This window comes from Aquila chrysaetos, chromosome 6 (genome assembly GCF_900496995.4).
Source record: "Aquila chrysaetos chrysaetos chromosome 6, bAquChr1.4, whole genome shotgun sequence".
Taxonomy (NCBI): Eukaryota; Metazoa; Chordata; class Aves; order Accipitriformes; family Accipitridae; genus Aquila; species Aquila chrysaetos.
Genome location: NC_044009.1, coordinates 49,933,213 through 49,955,722, shown reverse-complemented (window position 1 = coordinate 49,955,722; position 22,510 = coordinate 49,933,213). Strand labels below are relative to the sequence as shown.

Genomic DNA, 22,510 nt, shown 5'->3' with positions numbered 1-22,510 from the left:
GTTATGTGCACGCAATGAAACTCTTGTTCCCAAGTTAAAAATGGGACCCCATTATTAGCATTCCTGATATTCATAGCACTGCTCACGTTCCACAGCACCCAGCAGTGCTCGGCCAGCAGTCTCAATTAAAAAATGTCTAACCACAACTTTTATATTATCATTAAATCAGTTCTTTTCAGAATCGGTCACGTGCAGAGCCCTGCTGCAGTGCTTGCTTTGGGAGGTAGGGCTCCAGCCATAGACTCACCCAAAAAATGAATGCCAGTGATGCCAGTTGGTGCTAACGTCCTGGGGGAGCATCAGCTCTACAACTGCACCCCAATCCCTTCCTCCAGCACTCACTGAATGGTGTTTCTTGCAAGTCACCCACTTACATACTGCCACAACTGCCAGCTTTGGCTTATAGCAAATAGAATAATGAAAAGGCAAAGAGGAGCAACGTTATTAATTCACTGCACGTTAGGGTCCAGGGATAGTTACAACATATTTGACACCTAAAATTAAGTATTGTCTGGTAACCTACTTAGTGCTGGGCAGAAAGCAGTCTCCCATGGCTCAAGAATCCCTGAGATGTTGAACATTTTCCTCTACAAACTCAAAAATTCAAAACATTTGCCAATAATATACGTGTAAGAATAGAGATGTCTCTAGATAGGGTCTAGAGAAGGTCAAATTGCTTTGAAACGTCGTCTCTTTTTTTAGGTTAGTTATCACTATGGCAGTGATAAATATTTTGTGAAAAACATAAATAAAGCAGGCTGGATGTTGCATACTCACAATGGGTGTCACTAGAGAACTTCCCTCCTCCCTCCCCGCCAGTGAAATTTCTAGGAAGGATTTTGGCAAAAATGTTAGTGTGGAAAGCACCATGGGAAGCGCATTGGCCCTAATGCGTTTGATGACCTATGATGGGTTCCCTGTCACCGTGGCTATCGCATCTGGCCCCACTTCATGTCAAGCTCTTCCTTTATGGGAATTTTGAGGAGGGGGGAAATTGGTCGTGCTCTTATTTCTCAACACCCTTTGACCAACTATCAAAACAAACTGCCTTTTTCAAATTAAGTTTTTAGCTAGTGACCCCTTTTTTAATCTCTGGTTTGGTCTCTGTCCACAAACAGAGAGGAGACCTCAGAGCTTGGCAGATGGTCACCTTACATGGTTTCCTGAGGGTTGGGAAGGTTTGAAGAGGGAACCCCACACTCCTTCACTGGATCCTGAGATCTCCCCGGCCCATTGACATCTACCATCTAATGCCTGACGACATGGCAATGGAGACTGCATGTTTCAGCTGCATTTCTAATGCTATCAAAGCCCCTTTCCCTTGTAACCAAACTGTTCTAATTATGCACATCTCCCTTTGCTGTATTCCTCAAGGTCTTGTCTCACCGAATGATGTAACTCTTGATTACAGCTCTTGTATTCAGCTTGTACAACGAGGCTGAAATACTCCCAAACACCTTGATGACAAGTACATGGATTTGCCTGCGAAAACAATAACCACGCTAAAGCTCTTTTAACATCCCGGTTTCTTTGCTGAAAGCATCTGCCTATACTGTCAATTCATCCTGTGCCTCTTGGGTGTCTGACTTAAGCATAAGTATGCAAGTCCTATAAATGAATACATGCCGCTGGGGGTAGCACTTACAGTAGAAGAGTATCGTCTCATGAGTGATAAGGGTGACAGAAGTGCAAAGCAGAGCTGAGTGGATCTGGCACTCACATTGCGAACAACACAGCATTCGTACGGGAAGATTTTCCCACAGAATGACATGCAATAATTTATTCTAAGCCTTTCCAACTTGCGTGTGGTTGTTTTTTTGGTTTGGTTTTTGGGGTTTTTTTGTTGTTGGGTTTTTTTTTTTCTCCTCTGCAAAGTTGCTATCTTCTGCAGCTTTTCTCTAAATAACTATTTAAGAGAAGATGCCACTGCTAAAATGAAGCACCTCATTTGAAAGAAAATTAACCAGTCCAACCAAGAAAATAATTATTAGTCAACACTACTCCCACATGACTGCATTCTACAAAAGTGTACCACTGAGGAAAAAAGGGTGGGTTTTTTAATACTAAGATACTGATGGTTTAAGGTAAAAGTTTTAAAGACATAATTTTTAATCACTGGTTCTAAGTATACAGGCAAAATAAAAATACACCTCATGAAGTTTTAAGCAGGAAATACTGTTTACTCAATGACAAGCCTGCTCTGAGCATTTCAACTTCCTAAAGGTCAGAGCATGAAAGGCTTCCAGATCCCCCAATTCTTTGCAGCAGAGAAGCATAAAAACTCTTATCCTGAGCCAGACTGGTTCCCCAACACGTCTACTGTCATGTCTCCAACACCAGCCACCACCAGATGTTCCAGCAGATGGAAGAGTGGGTGAAATAAAGGTGCCTGTGGGACATTCCTTGTCTTCTGAAGGAGATCAAACACGTTCTAACGGCATATAACCTGAGCCCAGATAGATACGGGCACTGTCCCGTCACCATTTAGAGCCATAAATTGCAGTAGGACATGCTCCCATATACTGCCTTGCCCGGCACTTCTGCTGAAAAGGGCAGAATCCAGTGATCCCAGGGTTTAAAGTCATAATGGAAAAGTCTGAAACGTCTCTGGTCACCTATAAACATACCTTCCTCTTCCCCCCACTCTTCCTATCCCCCACCCAGGTCCTCTCTCTGTTGCTGCTTAGCTGCGTTGTTCAGCTCTTTGGTAAAAACGGCTATAAAGTAAAAAAACATTACTATATTTATCCGATACATAAACTCAAATAGACTAAAAGTCATGTATTTTACAAAGATTTGTACTAGCATTTAAAAACTTCCATTCCATGTAATTACAGAAATTCACGTAAAGGCAACAAAAACCTGTACCTTTCCCCTGGAAACTCTGCTCAGCCTCAAGCCTATGCACACGCGTCCATGAGACGTGATCCTCTTGCCTCTCTGCTGCCTGTTCTCCAGCTGCTGGTGGTTAGTGCAAAAGAGACGGGGAGAACTGACACCGACTCTTCAAAACATTTCTGCTTCTCTGTCAGTGACTTTCTGCCTTCAGCAACCTGGTCAGAGCGCGACTTTTAAGCATAAACCTTTGGACTAAAATTCCCGATAGCAAAAAAACAGCATTAAAAGGAGGTAAGCATTCAGAATTACAGTCACTTCAGTTAGTCTTGATTTTCCTAGCCAGCAACCTCAAAATATAAGCACAGCCTTCAAAATGCAAGCTTATAATGTCAACTAAAGGTCACAATTTTATTATTTTTAAACTAGCTAAATAAGAGCCTTAAAATGTCCAAATGAAAGAGTAATGATGTTCCAGTTTGAATTATCTAACAAGGCTGAAATATGAAAATCCTTTAGAAGTAGGAAATCCATGTAGTGAAAGAACAGCTCTCACCTTGCTGTACAGCAGTGAGAAAGGAGGGGAAGACCTATGTAACTTTTAAGGAAAGTGCAATGCTATCTACAGTAATCTGTGTGTCTGGATTTGAAAGGCAAGATTATCAGAGATAAGCATCCACCACGGAGATCTGGTGTGAATTTAGCACACAGCTTCTCCAGGTGGTAATCCTCACAGTTCACAATTGCAGTGCCATAAAAAACACCTATAAATATATATACAGGAAACAAAGATTAAAAAAAAAACCAAACAAAAAAACCCACCAGAATTAACACAGAGGAGGAAACACAACAAAAAAACGGTTTGAGAAACAACCTGTGAGATGCTGAGCAGGTCTGTTCCATCAGATATCTATAATGGTCCCAGGGCAGCACTGCAGGAACACGTGAATCATCGCTCTAAGCATATGCAGATCTTTGTGAGACTAGTCTTAATAGATTTCTGTAATACATACATGATTTAAAAACATACTTTCATTTAAAAGTTCAGTTTTGTAAGCACATCAAAGCTTTGCAAATGTAGATTTATGTCTTTTAATAGTGCATATTAATAATATTGATATAATTATCACTATTCATATTTGAAGACTCCTGAATACAAATTTTTCAAAGATTACTTGAAATTCAGAATGGGGAGTAAAGAGATCCATAATTTAGTGGGTAGAAGTGGGAGTCAAGTTTTCTGGAGCCTAATTTTCCCAGTGTTTATATATTGCAGAAAATCAATGCAAAGCTCTGAAATGAACTTTGGAAAAACTGTTCATTCTCCTCACTACACTTATCTGATATATCAACTCAATAGGCTAAAATTCATATATTTTACAAAGATTTGGTGCGGTTTAATAGAGCGCTTTGAGATCTCATGATGAAAGAGTGAACACAAGTACAAAGTAATATAATAAAGATAGCACCGTTAATTAGAATTATTAAAATTCATACACTAAAACCTATAATCTAAGTAGTAGGGACCAAGTTATTCATGGGTGTTTAAAGTAAGGATGAACGTTAAGAATACTCATTTGGACAACTGAACCCAGCATATCAAAATTGGCCTTTTTGTTTTGTTTAGTCTGTGGAGAACAACAAATAAGTTCCCATGAAACAAGAACAGTAAGCTGCTGCGTCTATATATTTTGATTTGCTTTTTAAGACGGTCGGTTAGTACTTAACAGCAAGCGCTAGGTAAAACAAGACGTTCCTGGAGCAACCAGTGATGTCGTGGGGAGAAAGATACTTTTTTTCCATTGGAAAGGTGGAGACCAGCAATCCCACCGTCACAGGAGGCGGACTGGGACATCGAGCAGGGAGATGGATGCCAGTGAGGGCCACAGACCACGCACAGGCCAACTCCTCGTGGTTCGTTCCTCAGTTTTCAGACTTTAACCCTTCTTGCTAATCTCCTCAAGAGAAAAAAAACGCAAGGAGCCTCCACATGCAATTTGTCTAAGCCCTGCCTTGGCAGTAGAGATGAAAAACTGCAGGGACTGTGCCCCTCTCTGTCCCATCCTGCCATTTCTTTCCAGCCAAACGTCGCTCTAGCAGGCCCAGAGCAAACGTACATATGGAAAGCTCTGCTTAAAAGCAGCAGGATCATCCAGAAACACAAGCGTCCAAAGGAAGCTACAACAATGGCCACATCAGCTATCTGCTGCCAGCCTGGGGACTGTGACTAACTTGCGCATACATTTACATAAGTTATATAAAAATGAATGTATAAAGTTATATTTATCTGTACTTGTATCTTCTTTGATATGAGTAGATGTTGCTTGTCCACCCACAGTAAAAACTTACAATATTGTAGGCTTATAAATACAGAAAGGAGGAGAGCAAATTACAACAGATTTCTCCTAGGCTGAACTTCAAATATTGTTCAGAGGAATGGAGTTGTGGACAGCAGCTAGGGCTCGTAACACATCAACAAGTTGGCCATCAATTCGGCACCATTTCCAGTGCTCTTAGGTTGCCAGGAATAAGAAAATCAGTCTGATGAGGTGTGATAAATAACTTCTCTTCTTCACCTTCATTTCCCACTGCATCCAAGGTCTTTGGACCGGTCCCATTAGTTACAGTTCTCTGCATCTTGCCCTATCCCACCCCAAACAGGGTGCAAACACGAGCAACCAGAGTCTGAGCCAACTCCCGCTGGAATTTGGTGGGAGTTTTCCCGTTGACTTTAAAGAGAGCTGAATCAGGTCCTCACTGCATAGCGAGGAAGATGTTCGCTGAGATTTATAAACAAGATTTTCTGTTCATCTTTCTATTTCCTAACTTCATAATCTCAGTTTCCTGGACTAATGCCATAGGTTGCTGTTCTGTAGTTGATTTACAATAAACAGAAGAAAAACTCTGTAAACTTGTATTTTACTGCCAGTGACACACACTTCAAATTCCTTCTGTATTCTCAATGAAAAAAAAGTTACTGTATTTCCTCCAGATCCTTTTAGTATCTGGCTTAATCCCTAATTGAAGAAGAGTAGATTGTTATGGAGACACAAATTATATTGTACATAATGAATTTCATCAGAATAGAAATATAACAATATTGCTTTTTGCCTTTCAACTAGGGAACATCATATTTTAAACTTGGGAATCATTTAGCCTTCAGATTTCTCAAAGTAGTTGCAAGGAGACTTGGAATTTCAAAGTAATTGCAAGGGTATGTGAAGCTCAAATCCAGCTTAATGACAAAGGGGAAGAGAAACTAAGAAATCTCAATTAGTGTAACCAGCAATAACTAGATTCAGTTTCTGGGTGAACAGTATCAGATTAGTACAAGGAAACAAAACACGCGTTTAGGATATAGCAAGGTTTTGTGGGAAGGAGGAAAAAAGGTCAGGAGAACTCAAGTTCAAGTTGCCATTACCCCCTCTGAAACATCACAGCTCAGAGAGGGCCAAATTGCCTGAGATAACAAATGACAGAACTTTCCTCATTGGGGTTAGTTTTATTTATTGTTAAATTTTTGCTTTTGCCTTAAAAGTTGCCCAGTGGGTAAAGCTAATATATTCAGTTTCAAGAAGTGAATAAAAAAGAAAAATTCCAACTAAAAATACATCTCATCCCTACTTGTATTGTATCTGTGTACATATACATATAATAACACTGATTGTCCAGGGAATGTAATCTAGTAGGCAACTGTACCAGCATATAGAGATATATTTGTAGTTCTTGTTACTCTGTATCCATGTGCTGATGTCTGTAAATGCAGGATTAACAAGTTTTCTTGAAACTTTTATTGTGTATCCAATTGAACAAGAACATCTTCTTTGGATAATACAATATAAATTACCTAATTAAGACACATGATCTGTGTAATAAACCCACATATATAAAACATGTGCAGCAAACAGTTTTTCAGCCCAAATGTGTCATTGGATTTTTTTTTTATTTTCAATTTAGGAAAAAAAGTATACCACATGTAGACTAATAGTCTCCCAAATTTCCTTTTTCTTTTTTCTTTCAATTACGAGGGCATTGTCATTACACAAGTCTAAATCCGAGTTCCTCATGCTGGGAGATTTGCGATTTATTTTCAGATTTTAACCAAAAAAAGGATGATAATGATACGTTCAACTTTAAAAGTTGATACATATCTATGATGTTATATATAAACTTATGTATGGCAGCAATATAGATCATTCTATATCAATATTACCATTATTGCTCAATAAAAAATTAGCATGATACAGAGTAAGCATAGCATACGTAATCCCAACAGCATGAAGTCCCAAAGGGTTAATGTGATCCTTGAGTACAGAAGAGGGGGGATAACATGTAGCATGAGAGAGTTACCGTCTCCTCTGTGTACAGCATTGGGGACGTCATTACAAAAAAAAACCAACATTCAGTTCTGGCAGTCACACAACAAAAAGTATGGCAACGACCCTGGAACTGACTCAGAAAAAAAACACACTAAAATTTTTAAGAATCCACCTTACAGATTTAAACTCCACCCATTTCATTTATAAAAGAGAAGGGGTTTGATATGAGATAAGTTTATTCAAGCGTAAAGAAGAATAATCAAAATCCAAAGGTTTGAAGTTAAGGCTGAAGAAATTTAAATGAGAAATATTTTAGATACTGGAAAAAAAAAGTAACATCAGAACAACATATTAAAACTTATTCTTTCCTGTGGAGGAATATTTCTTGAGCTGCAGCTTCAGGAACTATTTAAGCTGAAGCATAAATTAGAAATATCATGGTGGTATTACTGAACAAAGCCCTATGGCCTATAGATCAAGAGGTCAGACTAGTCCCTTCTGAGCTTTAAATATAAGACCAGCATTTTAGTTAGGACTTCTCTTATTTGTATTCTGTTAGTCCTGAGAGCTTCCAGTCACAATTAAACCCTGCATCATGGAAGATCCTGAGCAAACAGAAAGATTTCATGGGCTGTCCCCAAGAGTTTACAGCCTTAAAGCTCAATTTTGCAAGTTGCAGTGAATGAAGTTCCACATAAGTGGGCTCATTTCCCCAAATTCAATGATAACGCAATACCGACATTTGTTATAATGGTATTTCTTTCATTTTGCCATCACAGTATTTGGGAGTTTGACTGCATTCCTTACTAAGTAGCCTATTCTGTTTTGCTCATACGAGACTCCAAATTGCCATTTAAAATTCCCGAGTTTATTAACTTTAAACTCCTGGTGCCAGCTATTTTATATGGCAAGCCAGAAGGCAGGAAGAGGCCTGTGACTGACATGACACGTACGTGTTCCTGCAGAATACACTGGAGACGTCTCTCTTTGATCTGAACCTCTCTAATACAGAAAGGCTCATCACGTTGGCTAGACAGACTCTATTTTCACATTTTAAGGCCTTAAAGGTCCCCGAGTTACCCAGGGAAAGATTTATTAATCCTCATTTTGGCATACCCGAGCTAATGGAGTATCCCAGTTTCAAAGTCATCTGTTGAAACAGCCACATTTTCGAGGTCTCTCCTGTCTGCCTGAGGTCTAGTGCAGATGTACGTGCTTCTGGCCACCGGTGCCAAGAAATTACGCGTACCGTGTTTAAGCAGTGCAGTTCATGTCCCTAGAATTGTTGTATTTCTGATCACCACAATAGTTACTAAAAGCTTGTGCTCCAGACTGGTGGGATTCAGTTTCAATTTTTAGCACACTATTTTCACTGCATCCTACACCCAGCCACAGCTTATCTATCATTTGATTCTGACAGATACATATTTTATATTTTGACAAGCAACCCACTTGACTGCTTTCCTGTGACATCATCTTATCTCTGAATGTACCAACCTGTTAATAACTTCATTTTCTGGTTGAATTTTTCCAAATTAAATTAAGCAGGCGAAACATGTTAAGCTCACCAAGTCCTCTTAACACTTCTGCTGAAGGGCATCTTCTGATAGCTCGATTTTGAAAAGGGCAGCATACAACCTGTTCAGAGAGGGATTTGGTCCAAAATATCAGGTTTCTGGAAGGTGGAAGATTTCTTCCTCAGCTAAGAAATATAAAAAGGACAAAACACAAAACCAAACAACAAAAATTAAATATTTATCATCTGTTAACTAATATTCTAAAGATTATATCATTATTTAATGGTACTTGAAGGAAACCCTTATGAGATAAAAAGGAGCAATACAATCTAACATAAACTAATTTTCAATTTTTCTTCTGTAGATAGAGAGATGGAAGCTAAATATAGTCCAATGTTAGCATGAAATAATTTTCTCTCTATCTTGCGACAATAAAAAGTCAGCAGAAGCTTTTCTTTCATGTTAATTAAAACAATTTTAGGAAAAAAAAATCTTCTTCCTGGATAGACTATATAGTATTAATTAAATATGGGCACTTTTGTACTTATCTTAGTCCATAATTAGCTCTTCTGTGGAAGCAATACTCCACTGGACACAAAATCACAGGACAGTAACAAAATTTAATTGGGTAACATGGACACAAAATCAGAAAACCAGGCTCTTTTCCCAGTTGTGTAGCTCAACAATTTTTCCCATTCTGTGCCTCAGTCTGCTGCCATTTAAATTGAAAACGTTGCACCAATAGAAGGAAAATCAATATGAAAACATAGCGCAACTTATTTTTTCTAGTCATGTTACAAGCCGAAACACAGCACTCTTAGTTCCTGGAGGTTTCCCATGCACTCAGGTTGTTTCAAAAAAAAAAAAAAGTTGCCACACACAGAGCCACGAGCATCAATCCTGACCCGCTCAGCTACCGGGGGATCAAGGAGAAGTCCGAAGCAGCAGAGCCACGCTGAGCCCAGAGGTGAATCAACATCTCTGGCCATCGCCCCATCCCAGGGACCCCCCAGTGATGGACCTCTGTGCTCCAGACACATCCTGCCTTGGAGAAAATGGTCTTGGCATGTGCCCACCCAAAGCTACCAGGACCACGAGAAGGAGAAAGCCCAACAGCATGGTTCAGCGCTAGAGAGCAGCCAAAAGGCTGCGACCACTTCGTTTTTGCTTTGCACCCATGATCTGCTCTGCACCGAGAGGACGGATGAAGAGCCGAGAGAAAGGTTGGCATTATTCCCCTGGAGTTACGCCTTTGAAAGCCTGTTCAGAGACCTGAACTGCATAAAATGCCATTGCATACGTTACCACTACGGTGGGACTTCATTAGCATTCGTAGATTGCGTTGCTTGATATATCTGAAAATACCCACTTAGGGCCAAATCCTCATTCTATTCAATTTAAGGAGAGTATAACTTTCAGCTCTAACAGGGTGTCAGACTCCAACAGGGTGGTTTGAAAACACAGTGTATATCTCATTGGGCTTCATACCAGCAATCTTCAAAGATGCCTAGTGTGAGAAATGCCACCCAGCACCAGAGAAAGCTGCGAGAATGTGCCGGGGGCTGCCAGAGCTCCCCAAACTCGTGCCTTTCCCTACCCCACTTCTCTCTGCTACTAACTTCCAAGCCAACCTTCTATTTATTGGAAAACACATTAAGACCAATTACTCAAGAGCCTGAGTTATGAAAAATGCTTTCATTTTCCTTACCAATGCTAAAAAAAGTGTCTGACGATGCTAACAGTGGCCTGATCCCATCCATTGTGTGTCTGTAACAACCCTATTTTAAATCGTTGCAGGTTTTGCCTAGGAAAAGAAGTCCAGACCTGAGGCAGAATTAACCTGGGATCAGAGACTGAGCCTTTTGAACTGAGACCTGTATTACTTGGGAGCTATATACAAAGCTGAAATATATACCATTGTATTGGGGAGTGAAAAAAAACAATCTGTAACCAACTTGTTTAAAATAGAATTAATTAGAACTAATACAAATGCATCTTTCCTACATGGTTGATCTAATCAACACTGGCAGTTTTAATTACAAGCCTATTTAAGGCGAACATATTGCATTACTATGAAAAAGATGCATTATTTTACATTGTAGGTGTACCTCCTACTTCTCTATCTGTCACACAGGCAGTGTCCTTAATAGCTGTTAATGTTATGTCTCATTTTCTAAGTTCAATTTTTTGAAGTTTCTAAGCACAATCCGATGGAATCCAACCCAAATCTAATAACTGCAATCTATTTTATTTTTTCCTCACTATTTAGTTTTCACCACAAAGAGAATGACAGGTCTAATATGAGGCTCCTGAAATGTAGTTACATCTAAGCTTCAGCGCTCCAGAGCACATAAAATAAATATATGATCAATGAAATGAAACATGACAAAATGTTTCATATTGATGTTATTTTTCTTTTCAAAACGTCTTTTATGGTTAATGCCCTCAGTCACTTTTTCCATACATTTTCTTTTTTGTAATATATAGCTTTCCTAGTTCTGATTTCAAGTTCAGGGTGCCTGGGGAGAATTGGAAGATTTCTTCAAACCAAGACTGTTCCTTCAGCCTTTCACATGAGAAAATTGTTAGGCGCATTAAAGTATTCCTGACTATGTTGCATTCCTTTGTTCAGAGTGAGTTTTGGGAACACATCCTTTTCTCATTATATTTCCATAAAATATATTTGATCTATTCTATTCTTAGAATACCTCTGATGTGGTCTGTGAATGGAGCACAGTATAAAAATATTTCTTTTTTTTTTTTTTTATACGAGACAAAATGTTTCCATTTCTTAGACACATAAAAAGTCACTATATAGCACTCCACGAAAGTAAAACTTTCTGTAAAGTTTTGGTATAACTCGGCACAGATCACAAAAGGAATCCATCCTCGCAGAGTCCAGTTGTAACTCAGAGCCTCATCAAATGCACACAGACAGTGACAGGAGAAGGAAAAAGAGGAGAGGAGCAGAAAAAAGGAAAGAGAAATAGAGAAGGAATGAGACCTGGATAATAACTACTGGGAAGCAAGTTTATATTTAGAAGCACAGAAAGATGTTAACCATGTGCCTCCTAGAAAAAAATAAATCTGCCGTAATAGTAGTTGACAATAAAATCACCTTTGGAAAAAGTCTTAATACTTTCAGAGCACAACCCAGGATATTTCCAAATGCAGACAGATGCTTGAAATGTTTACACAGACCGATCATTGCAGCAATTTAGGCATTTTTCCCCCCTTCCCTATCTGCTGATTGTTGTCTTCTTTAGGATCTTGAGAAACACCAAGTAGCAGCCGCTCTGAGCGGCTCTTTTCCGCAGCTCAGGCTTGGCTTGGCTGTTTACTGCTACACCCATAAAATTATGGTTTTGATCAATCTCTTCAGAACCCCTTTTCTCTGAAGTTTTCCGTTCGCCCAAGGAGCTCTGCTCCAACCTGACATGTTGGAAACACGAGGACCGAGAACGTCAGGTCGGCTCCGGTCGGGATTCACCCCAGTCTGGCGGGGAGCGAAATGCCCCCACGCACACGGCCGGGGCAGAAATCGCCCCTTCCAGCAGCCGAGCGTGCCCCCGATTTTCACTCCAGTAATGTCATCTGAAGTGAACCGGGAGCCTGCAGCAGCCCAGCTGCATTGGTTACTGACCACAAATGACTTAATCCCCAGTATAAACAAGGCCTAACGTTCAAACTCATCTGCCGGTTCCCTCGCAGCTTCCTACTCACAGTTCACAGAAGATGACTTCTCCTCGTTCCCACGACTGGAGAGTCAGGATCAAAGGCTTGAAGAGAAAGAATATAAAGCTTTTTTTTTTTTTTTTTTTTTTAATCAGGTTGCAAATGTCTTTGCTTCACTGTGTTGAGGTGTTAAAAAAAAAAAAAATAGCCATAGAAAATTTTTAAATCTTTAAGCAGTAACAGGCTGGTGCAGGTACAGGCAGCAGCGGCTGCGTGGGATGCAGTTCGTGCCTCTCACCGTCCTCATAAATACATATATTTATTGTTGATTGTTTAACAGACAACTGGCATTCCCTCCAGATGCTATTTGAACAGCCATGGGAAGGCTTCAATCGGCTGAGCCAGAAAGCAGGTGAAGTGGCGGGAGGGTTGTTTGTTGTTTAGTTTTCTTTTAGTTCTCATCAGAACTGAAAAATATTAGAGAAAACTCATGTAAACAGAAATGTAAAATCTGTGAAGAACAATGCTTTTTTTTTTTTTTTTTTAATTGGTATTTCACTTTAGAGGAGTGAAATATAGCTTACAGTCTCAAAACCAGACTGGTGGTGTCTGTTTGAAAGCCTTCGATGTATCAACAGCACAAAACAACTGCCTGATCCTGCACAAATGGCAGAGACTGGAAATGTGGGAATTATTCACGTAGGTGTGTTGGCAGGGTTGTGTAATCTACCCCATAATGCACCTGGTTGCTATCACTTTTACTTTAAAGAGCACTAAAATTCAGCTAATAAAATTTAAAAAGAAAATCATATAAAGTGACATATAAGCAGGTTTCACATATGAATAAAAAAGCTTTAGCATGTTCTTTGACACGTGAAGTGTACATTCTCTTTTATCAGGCTTTTCCCGATTAAAATAATGAAAAACATGCACTACCTAAAAAAAAAAAACAAACCAAAAACACCACCAAAAAAACACCAACCAAACTCACCCACATTAATAAGTACTGCATGTGTAACAGGATCATTCTGGCAAAGGAAATTTTTTTCTCCCCCCTATGAAATTTTCTTGGGTAACATACAACAATGCATTTTCAACACACTGTCCACAGATTTGCACACATAAAGGGACTTATACGAAGGCAAGCTATTTTCCCCCTAGGAACTCTCCATTTCCAGCAGTTATTTTAATTGCCATGCGTCACTCCTCTCCCTTCAGTGCCCTTGGCTCTGCTACTGCCACCCCAAGCGTCCTTCAACCCAAAGAGCTCAGCTCTGCCCAGCTCAGGAGGTCCCAGCCACACAGGCAGACCCACGACCCAGGCAGGTGGTCTGTCCCACTTGTAGGGGACACGATATTTCTTCTCGCTGTCTCGGGGAATGGCTCTGCGACCACCGGAGATGCTTATGGGAGCCAAGATGACCCCAGCACACACTTTCTGGTTGAACCACTCAAGGAAAAGCGATGCAGTGCACCTTGGGTCATTTAAATAAATTATTTGAGCTCGTTCTAATTTATCAGGGTGGATAAAGCTGTTCACGTGAACTAATCTTGCCACTGTGTGGTTGAATTTCAGACACTTCTTCCGCTGTAGAGGCTCACGAGCTCCAGCTCTCATTACAAGGAGCTGAAGAGCCAGTGTTTGATAGACACCGTCTCCTTGCTGTGGCTAATGCTTCGTAGCTGTGTCGCTTGTTCACCTTCGCTTACCATCAGCCCTCCCCAATATTTGCAGTTGCCCAGGTGCTCCTGCACAACAGCTGGCCACCAACAAGCACCTTGGCTGTGCACGTCGAGTACAAGATGGTGCAAAGCCATCTCCTTACGGACACCGGGTGGGAGAACATCCCCATGTACCCTTGCGGATGAGGTTTTCTCCACTTCACAGAAAAACACTCAACCCCTTGTCCAGAATGAAAAAAAAAAAAAAAAAAAAAAAAAAAAGAGAGAGTCATATGCTTGGCTTCCCATCTAGTATACAAAATCTGAAATGGCTGGGGTCAGGAAAGCTTTACCATCTCAGTACATCTGCTTAAGTGCAAGGTAAAGGCCAGCGACAGAGCGAGCACTTTGTTTATCGACATTTCTTCATATCAGCTCAGTGATCTACAGGATCAATCCCTTAATTTGCAACATCTTTTAAGCATGTCAGAGATCAGAAATGAGCCATATCTTGCTTCTTAATAAGTTTCTATATAAATCACTGCCTTATTAAAACCAAAATGTAGTATCCTCCACTAATAATCAAATTCTACAGTTTAGCAATGTTAATGACCCTTTACTGTGGAACACTGAAATATTTTTATAATAAAGGTTATGACTTGCATTGTATTTATTGTAAGCGGGGGTTTTATATTTTTTAAAAAATCAATATCTTAATATGTAACACCTAAATATATGACCTTCCCATGGCTACATTTCAAAGGCAATGTGTGTGTTCCATTTAACTTTTTTTTTTAAAAAGAAAAAACCTCACTTTTCAGAAAGTTGTAAATATTCTACAAAGCTTGTTAATCATGAAATCTTGTAAACTGAAATTTGTTCAGGGCAAGGGGAATCTATATGATTTTTAGCAAACTGCCTTTGTTTCAGATGCACTGGTTCACGTGTCAGCACGCCAATGTGTCATGCCTGGTTACATGTGTCTTGTTGTGTTAAAATTATGTTCCTGACATACCCAGGCTCAATGCCCCTTCTCCATTACGTGTCAGGCTGCCCATTTTAAGAGCATTAGCTTTTCATTTCCTTATTTTTTGCGTTGCATGAATTCACCAACTAGAGAGTAAGACCGATGCCCTCTTCCCATCACTGGTCCCAGTAGGCACCACCCAGCAAGACTCTTGCACCCACCAAGACTCCAAACACGCTTAAATCATACGTGGCAATAGTCCAAGCACAAAGGAGAGGCTGTACAATAAACAGCTGTATCAGCTAAATATGACAGTATGGCTCGATTCATATTGCTTTCCCAGAGCCCTCCCTGAAAGCCCCGCTCCTCCTCACAGGAGAAATAACAAATTTCATTTGTCACCTGTGCAAAATATGCTTTCATGTTAAACATTCACCATCAGCTCCCTGACGAAAAGCTGTGCGGGTGTAGGAAGGTGGCTGGCTCTCTTTGAGGGGTACGTTCAGGTCACTCTTCGTGCCATGGATGTTTCAGCTATGGGTCGTCGTTTCCAGCGGACACAGAGGAGGCTGGCAGGCAGACGGTGTGCACAACTTCATGGTTAACTACAAATCCTCGATAAATTAACCAAGCGTGGGCTTTGATCCCACCGAAAGCAATCTAGGTAGGATTACTGTTCTACAACGCAGTTCTCATCCAGCTGTTAGACACTCAGACACATGCCAGTCTCCAGTGCTAACATTTGTTTCTGTTAAATTCAGTTAAATTCATCAAAATATTTTGCCTCTCTCTTCCTCTGAAATACTGCATTATAATCAGCCCAGTACACAGGACTGACTTTGGGATAACTAGAAATCAGTAAACAGAAGTTTCCTTACAAGGACATTTTGAATTTCTTTTCCTTCTTACATACCAGTGTTGAAATGTCAAAACTCTCATCACAAGGCTCAAGACTTAAATGTGTATTTTAGTAAAATCATAACTTTTTGTCTTTATTACGGATGTAAAATAGATAAAAACTAGTATTGAATTTTTATGGGGCTACAATGGTAATATGACAGATGTCAAATGAACATTTTGTGCATTAGAGTCAGATTTTTTTAGTTCCCTCTTAAACCAGAGCACAAGGTAGAGGCCCATGGTACAATGCTTCACAGTGGCAGTGGGAATAACTCCCAGAAACACCCAGCTTTTACTCTATCATATATGCGTCCTCTCCATACACCTGACAGTCAAAAATTGGAAGCCTCCTTGAGTAAGAGAGTCTAGAGAGCAGTCACCTGAAAAAGTCTACAGTTCTGTTTTTCTATAATATTCATTGACATTACTGATCTTTTCAAGTGAAAAGCAAACATCCTATCACTTAATATCATATCATATAAAGCTGCACAGCCACGAACAGAAGCAGCAGTGTGCTAACTTTTTGAATTCCTGTACTAGGACTACCTCTCCTCCGGGAAAGGGACCCCAGATCTCAGAAATTTACATTATAAATTATTTATAAAAGCACAAAAGTAAAGTTAACATGTTCATTAAGTGAAGAGTTTTGTAGAGCTGACTTTGCAAGTACCTTACATGTTCGGGTCTTGAGGTAACTTACTTCAAAACTGACAGAAACCAATTTCATAAAAGCAAGAAGTAACAAAGCAAAGAATAATCAAGCCCTCAAGCATAATTACGTTACAAGTCAACGTTTCTCCAACAACAGCAGTTGATGTACACTGTATTATCTCATACACTCATAAAAAGTAACAGATATTACCTGTTGGTGCAAGATTTTAGTAACAAGTGCTGACTTTGGAAGCTAACATAACTACTGACCTGTATACGATAGGCGATCATAAAGGTACTCGAGCCGTTAAGTATGAGTAAGTCTGAAAATTTCACCCGGTGACAAGAGTCAGACTGGGCTAAAATACACTTAATATTTCATAATTCAAACTATAACTTTGCCTGATTACAAGGCTCCATATGTCTGAAAAGTAACCTGCTACAGCCATTTTCAGCTATGTTTCAAATAGCTGGGCAGCTTATGACCCAGACATGGTAAGACCCTGAGATAACATGGGGTTCTAGTTTGGGACTTTTTGAGCTGCACCAGAAGTTTTCTGATGAAAATTTGAAAGGCAAATTTGTTAGTCTGAAGCTAAACATGTTTTTTTAATGGAATTGACTGGTTTACATCTTGCAGCATTCCAAAAAATTAAAAATAATAAACATCTCAGACTTGCTGCCTCTTTAGCTGGACAGGTTTCCCACAGCTGAATCCTTTGATGATACTCTTTGGACTTTCTATTTTAAGAAGTCATCCCTTTCTGCTTCTCTCTGGAGGCAAACTCTTTTGCTCTCCTGCCAATCTTCCTCCTGACCTTTCTGTCCTATGTACTTGGCCCTTCCATCTCTTTTCCAAAGTCCTTTCTCTCTCCTTCCACGCTGCTAGACCCTCTTAATTTCCAGCGCCAATAATTCCCCCTCGGTTGCCAGCAGACCTCTTCCTCTGCCCTGGTTGCCAAACTATTTAATCTTCTAGCCCTTCTTCTTCACTTCTGCCAGAAGATTTCTCCAACTTCCAGAGAAAGTGTATTGCCAAGACCACCCCATGTATTTGCACCACTGTAAGAGCCAGTATTGATACAACTGGATATATTAACGGCAGGAACCACATGCAGCAGTAAAAAACTATGTTATTATGACATTGAAGTTATATGTAAACATTGACCTTAATTGCACATCAAGAGGAAATTACTTTTCAAATGCTATAGGTAATAATTTTAACTCAGTCTCTAATTTCCAAACCAAAATATTATGTTAAAGAACACATAAAGATATACTGGAGACCACCTTTTTTGCGTCAAGAAGAGAGACCTGCTTAGTAAACACCTCTTTACCATGAACACCATAAAAATAGCAATATGGTTAGATCAGCTGCTTTGTACGAGTTTCATGTGAACTGCCTATTGTTTGTTGCAATAGCTGCAAGAGAGTATCCAACAGCCTCTCGCTCTTCAGCACACTCTTTGACATCGTTCTTAACAAAAACTATAACTCTCACTAAAGATTATTTATCAGACCCCTCCATGCCACGTGTCAGACCAAGAACTGTCCATACCTAGGGACTAAGGGAGGATGTCCTTTTTGGCCTCGGAAAAAGACCTTACCTATAAATGCATATTATTCTCTCCCAGCTACTGCAATATATCTTTATCCACTCCAGCCATAATAATACTTAAACGTGATGACATTGTCATTCAAAAGCTTCAGGCCTGATTACCATAGTTCTTATAGTCACAGTAGGAAACCACTAACTTGAAAAGAATCGCAAATCTTTTGGAGTACAGCAAACCAGAAGCAGAGGCGGCCTCCAAGCCCATCATCCTTACACGCAGCCCTCCTCCCATTAAATATCGAGCTAGATACTTCATTTCATTTTGAGTTTTCAAAACTCTCTGAGGGACAGACCAGCTCTGTGGGCTCCATCACCCAGCACGAACGCACTTGCACTTGAGAATTGCCTTCAAATAGGAACATAACCAAGAAACAAACTCATGGAGACAAATTAAGTGGTTCAGGCAACAAAAAGAGACTCGCTCCTAAAAATATAGCAATGATTAGAATACCAGCATTTCTAAAAGCCACTAATAAATCTTGCTTTATTGACCTACAGCAGTCTCACAAAAATAACACCATAAAATAGACAACTGCACAAACACCTCTTCATGGATTGGGGAAAAAAAAAAAAAAGAATAAATGCCTCCTTTGCAAAATTTTGAAACCAAAAAGATGAATGCTGCATAAATACCTATGCTCATACGCAAGTAAATTGATAAAAAACAGTTGTGAATTTAGGCAAAACGTTTTAAAATACTCTGCTTGCCTGGTGTAAACATTCCTCAATATAAGGACATCATTTTCTCAGCTCAGAACATTTCAGCCTACAAGCCGTTCTCAACCTCAGACCTGTAAAGTCTTAAAAGCTTATTATGGTTTTGAGGGCCTTCAAGCTCTCCCTGTACCAGTTTTTACCTGGCAAAGGTACCCATCCTAATCTTCAAGTTCACATTTTATGCAGCAAAGTAGAACAGCTTTCAATTTAGGGAATAAAACACCCTCCAGCTGAAGAAAATTCTCACATTACAGTATGTTAAGAAAAATCTACTTCAATTGTGGTCAGTTGTCATGGAGAAAAAAGGAGGGGAAAAAAGAAGTATATTCCCATGTGAAAACCTTTCTCATTTAGAAAAAAAGGAAAGAAAAAGAAAAAAAAAAAAAAAAAACACACAAACAAAACCCCAACTCCCCTCCTTCCTGCGCTTGACATTTTATGCAAAGTAGGTGAATCTGGAACGAAAGATCATTTAAAAAAATACTCATTATGCTATTTATGTACATAAATGCGGTTGTGTAAAAGTATAACAGGAATGCATTCACAATTGGTTTAAGTCATTTTCTCTTGGCAAACCACCATAAAAAACAGGGGCGTCATGGCGCCACCAGAATCCTAAATTGTGGTGGAGAATCATCAGGACACATGGCATTAATCTCTGTCTCCTTGCAGGAGACACCCTTGCCTGCATTACTGGCCTGTCTCTTAAATCTAAGACGTTGTAACTTGAGTTTAAAATGACACCATAAATAAGATATACTCTCCCTCCCCAACAAACAAATTACCTACTTTATTAAAAAGACACATATTTCAGACAGTTTACTCCTGTTAGAGTTCTTCGTTGCCAAAGCACACCAAAAGCGTAATACTCATGGGTTAATAATAGATCCTCTAATCTTCAGTATTCGTATTGGACACGATTCAGACTACTGAGAGACTTTTTAAATATATACGTAAAATTAGTTAACCCATTGGTATTACATTCTTGTTACTTTGGATTGATCACAAGACTGTAGGGATCTCATTATGCCATACTAGTTTATTTTCCCTAGTGACTGAGAACGCTTAGCTGTCTCTTAATATCTTACTATTAATTGCTTACTAAGTTTTCAAATCTTCTTTTTCCTTCTTCCAAATTTAGGCAGAGCAGAGTTTTGTTAATACAGCAATTTAAAATATCACCATTCTCTTTGCAAATTTCTCCGTGACTTGTAAACATTTTTTAAAATGTTCTACCAGATGAAATTCATTTCTTTTAAAGGAAACTGTGTCTCTATTTTGGTGGACAAAAAATAAAAGACTGATAGTTTGGGAACACCCACTCAAGATAAAATAAGGATCCTGGAAGATTTCCTGTGGGGGTTAATGGAGGCCAGGCCAATGGTAACTGACCTTGAAGTCCCCAGATGAAGCTTCATGTTTGTCCTCAGATTATTTATGTATTTTTTTAAAGGATTCTTCAGAATGCAAAGCTAAGTTTGTCAATCCTCTTATGGTGAGAGTCCAAAAAATGTCACTGGTAAGTGCCACCTTTATATGCACTTACAAAAAACAAATAGGGAACTCAATATGGAAATATTTTTAGTTGATTTTCTTATATTCTACTTAGTGCAGCATTACCGAAAACATGCTAACATAATTCAGAGATAGTACAGCAGCATAGCATTAGCATATTAAATAATTAGCAGATATAGGTATTTTAAATGAAACTTACCCACAATGACACATGCTTAATTCAGATTGTGAGCCATAGAGTGTGCTTTTCCCAACAAGTTATATGACTGTAATACTGTCTTAAAAAGCTATTATTTTAGATACCTCGGAAAAAGAGAAAAAAAAAAGTGTTAAAGATCCATACGCAGGGTTTCTGCAAATGAATATGATGTATTCCAGAAACAACATGCATTCACACAGACACTCAATAAGAAAGGGACTGTTTACTCAGTTTATAGCTTGAAAACCACTAGGGACTGTGTTCCAGTATGGGAAATTTTAGTACAGTGCATTGTTAATACAAAATAAAAAGCAAGCCTGGGAAGTTAGGATTATATTTTTTTGAAAATGCTTGTTCAGACCATTAAAAAAAATATTGCCTTCTAATGTCAAAGTACGAACAAATACTTTTTCAGATGAATAAAATCTGTAATCAGTTAGATAAGAGCAATATGCCTTTTTTTGGCATTTAATCAAACAATGAAATCACATACACATTTCCTGACACAAAAGACAAATGATGTAATAATCTGAAGGAGTTTCTCTATCTCCTTGGAACTTTGCATACTTGACTTGTTTTCCATATTTTGTGACTTTAAATGGTGGGAAAATTATATTAAAATGCTTGTAGCAGTTCCTCTAAACTAGCATCCTTTTTGTTTTATTGTATTTAATATAAAAGCAGCAATTATTTGATTTCAAAGTTATGAAAATATGTACCTTATGAGAAAACAAGCAATTTAAGCTTTAATTGGTGTCATTTTTCACAGAACTGGCAAGATTCTTGCATCCCTGGCATGTTGTTTTCTATAAAACTGCAGAGCTGCTTTCAATGAATGTTTTACGAATGTATAAGTTGTTACATGAAGGTATGTGAGTGGATGCCTGGAAATATAAGATTTCTGGGGGGATTTATTCACAAAAGATGCATTTCATTTCATAGTGTATATACTGTAATTTTTCCTTAATATTCCTAATGTGTTTTGCTTCCCATTAAGCATTTCTTCCACTCTTGTATGGGAAGAAAGGGGAGGTATACAAGAGGGATATTTTGCACAAGAGAAATAAAGATGGGGGAAACAATAGCAAAAACTGCTTTGAAAATATTATTGTATGTACATTTTTTTGTGTAAAATTAGACACCCCAACCAGTTGGGTTTTGGTTGGGTTTGGTTTTTTTCCTCCTTAGTGGAAGGGTCAATCCCTAATTCAACTTTCCTCCACAAAGCTTATAATACTTGTGTCCTTACCTGTCAGGGGCACGTGTGTAAGGGCATGATTTTCTTTTTTAACTTATTTTAAATAGTACCCACAAGACGTGAACTAGAGGACTCTGACACTAGTATTTGTAAAGATGTACCACAAGAGATAATCCCAGTTAAAGAGCTTGCCCTGCACGTACAGCCATCCAACCCCACACCAACCACGGAAAGGGGTATATGACTGTAAATAACAAGATACCGACCAAAGCGTTGCAATGGCCCAACCTCAAGAAGAAAGCTCGTGCAGACTGAGATATGACCTCAAACCTGAGACATGGCCGTAACTTTTGTCAGCGTCGGGGCCTTCAGAAGGAGCAGGAGCCTCGTGGGTGCTGCGTCCTGCTGTGCCACTCGCCTTCAATGCCCTCTCAGAAGCTTGTAGGACCAAGATAGGAAGGGGCTTCACTGGCTCGCAGGGTGGTAGGCATGTCCAGTAAGAGGGTGTTTCACCAGTGGGTTGGTCCAGGGCTCGGTGCCATCCCAGTGTAAGAGAAGGAGAGGCACGGTGTCCAGAAAGGTGTGGAGGAACGCCATCGTTGTGGGTCCATCATCCCCACAGCGACAGGGAGCAGCCCTACCTCTCCATGGGACCGTCCTTCCCTTAGCGCGGAGACAGCAGCCACCACTCAACAAATACATGTAACACACGGACATTGGTGCTTTGCTTTAGCAAGCAG

The 22,510-nt window shown here is 39.4% G+C and overlaps 1 long non-coding RNA gene across 1 annotated transcript; it reads right to left on the bottom strand.

Moving 5' to 3' along the window:
• Positions 1 to 3,731: 3,731 nt before the first annotated feature.
• Positions 3,732 to 22,261, bottom strand: LOC121233388. The gene is made up of 4 exons (XR_005932700.1): positions 22,037 to 22,261; positions 20,573 to 20,676; positions 8,723 to 8,856; positions 3,732 to 3,835 (listed from the first exon to the last, which is right to left on the bottom strand). It is a non-coding gene; the product is annotated as an uncharacterized LOC121233388 (long non-coding RNA).
• Between the last annotated feature and the right edge of the window lie 249 nt (positions 22,262 to 22,510).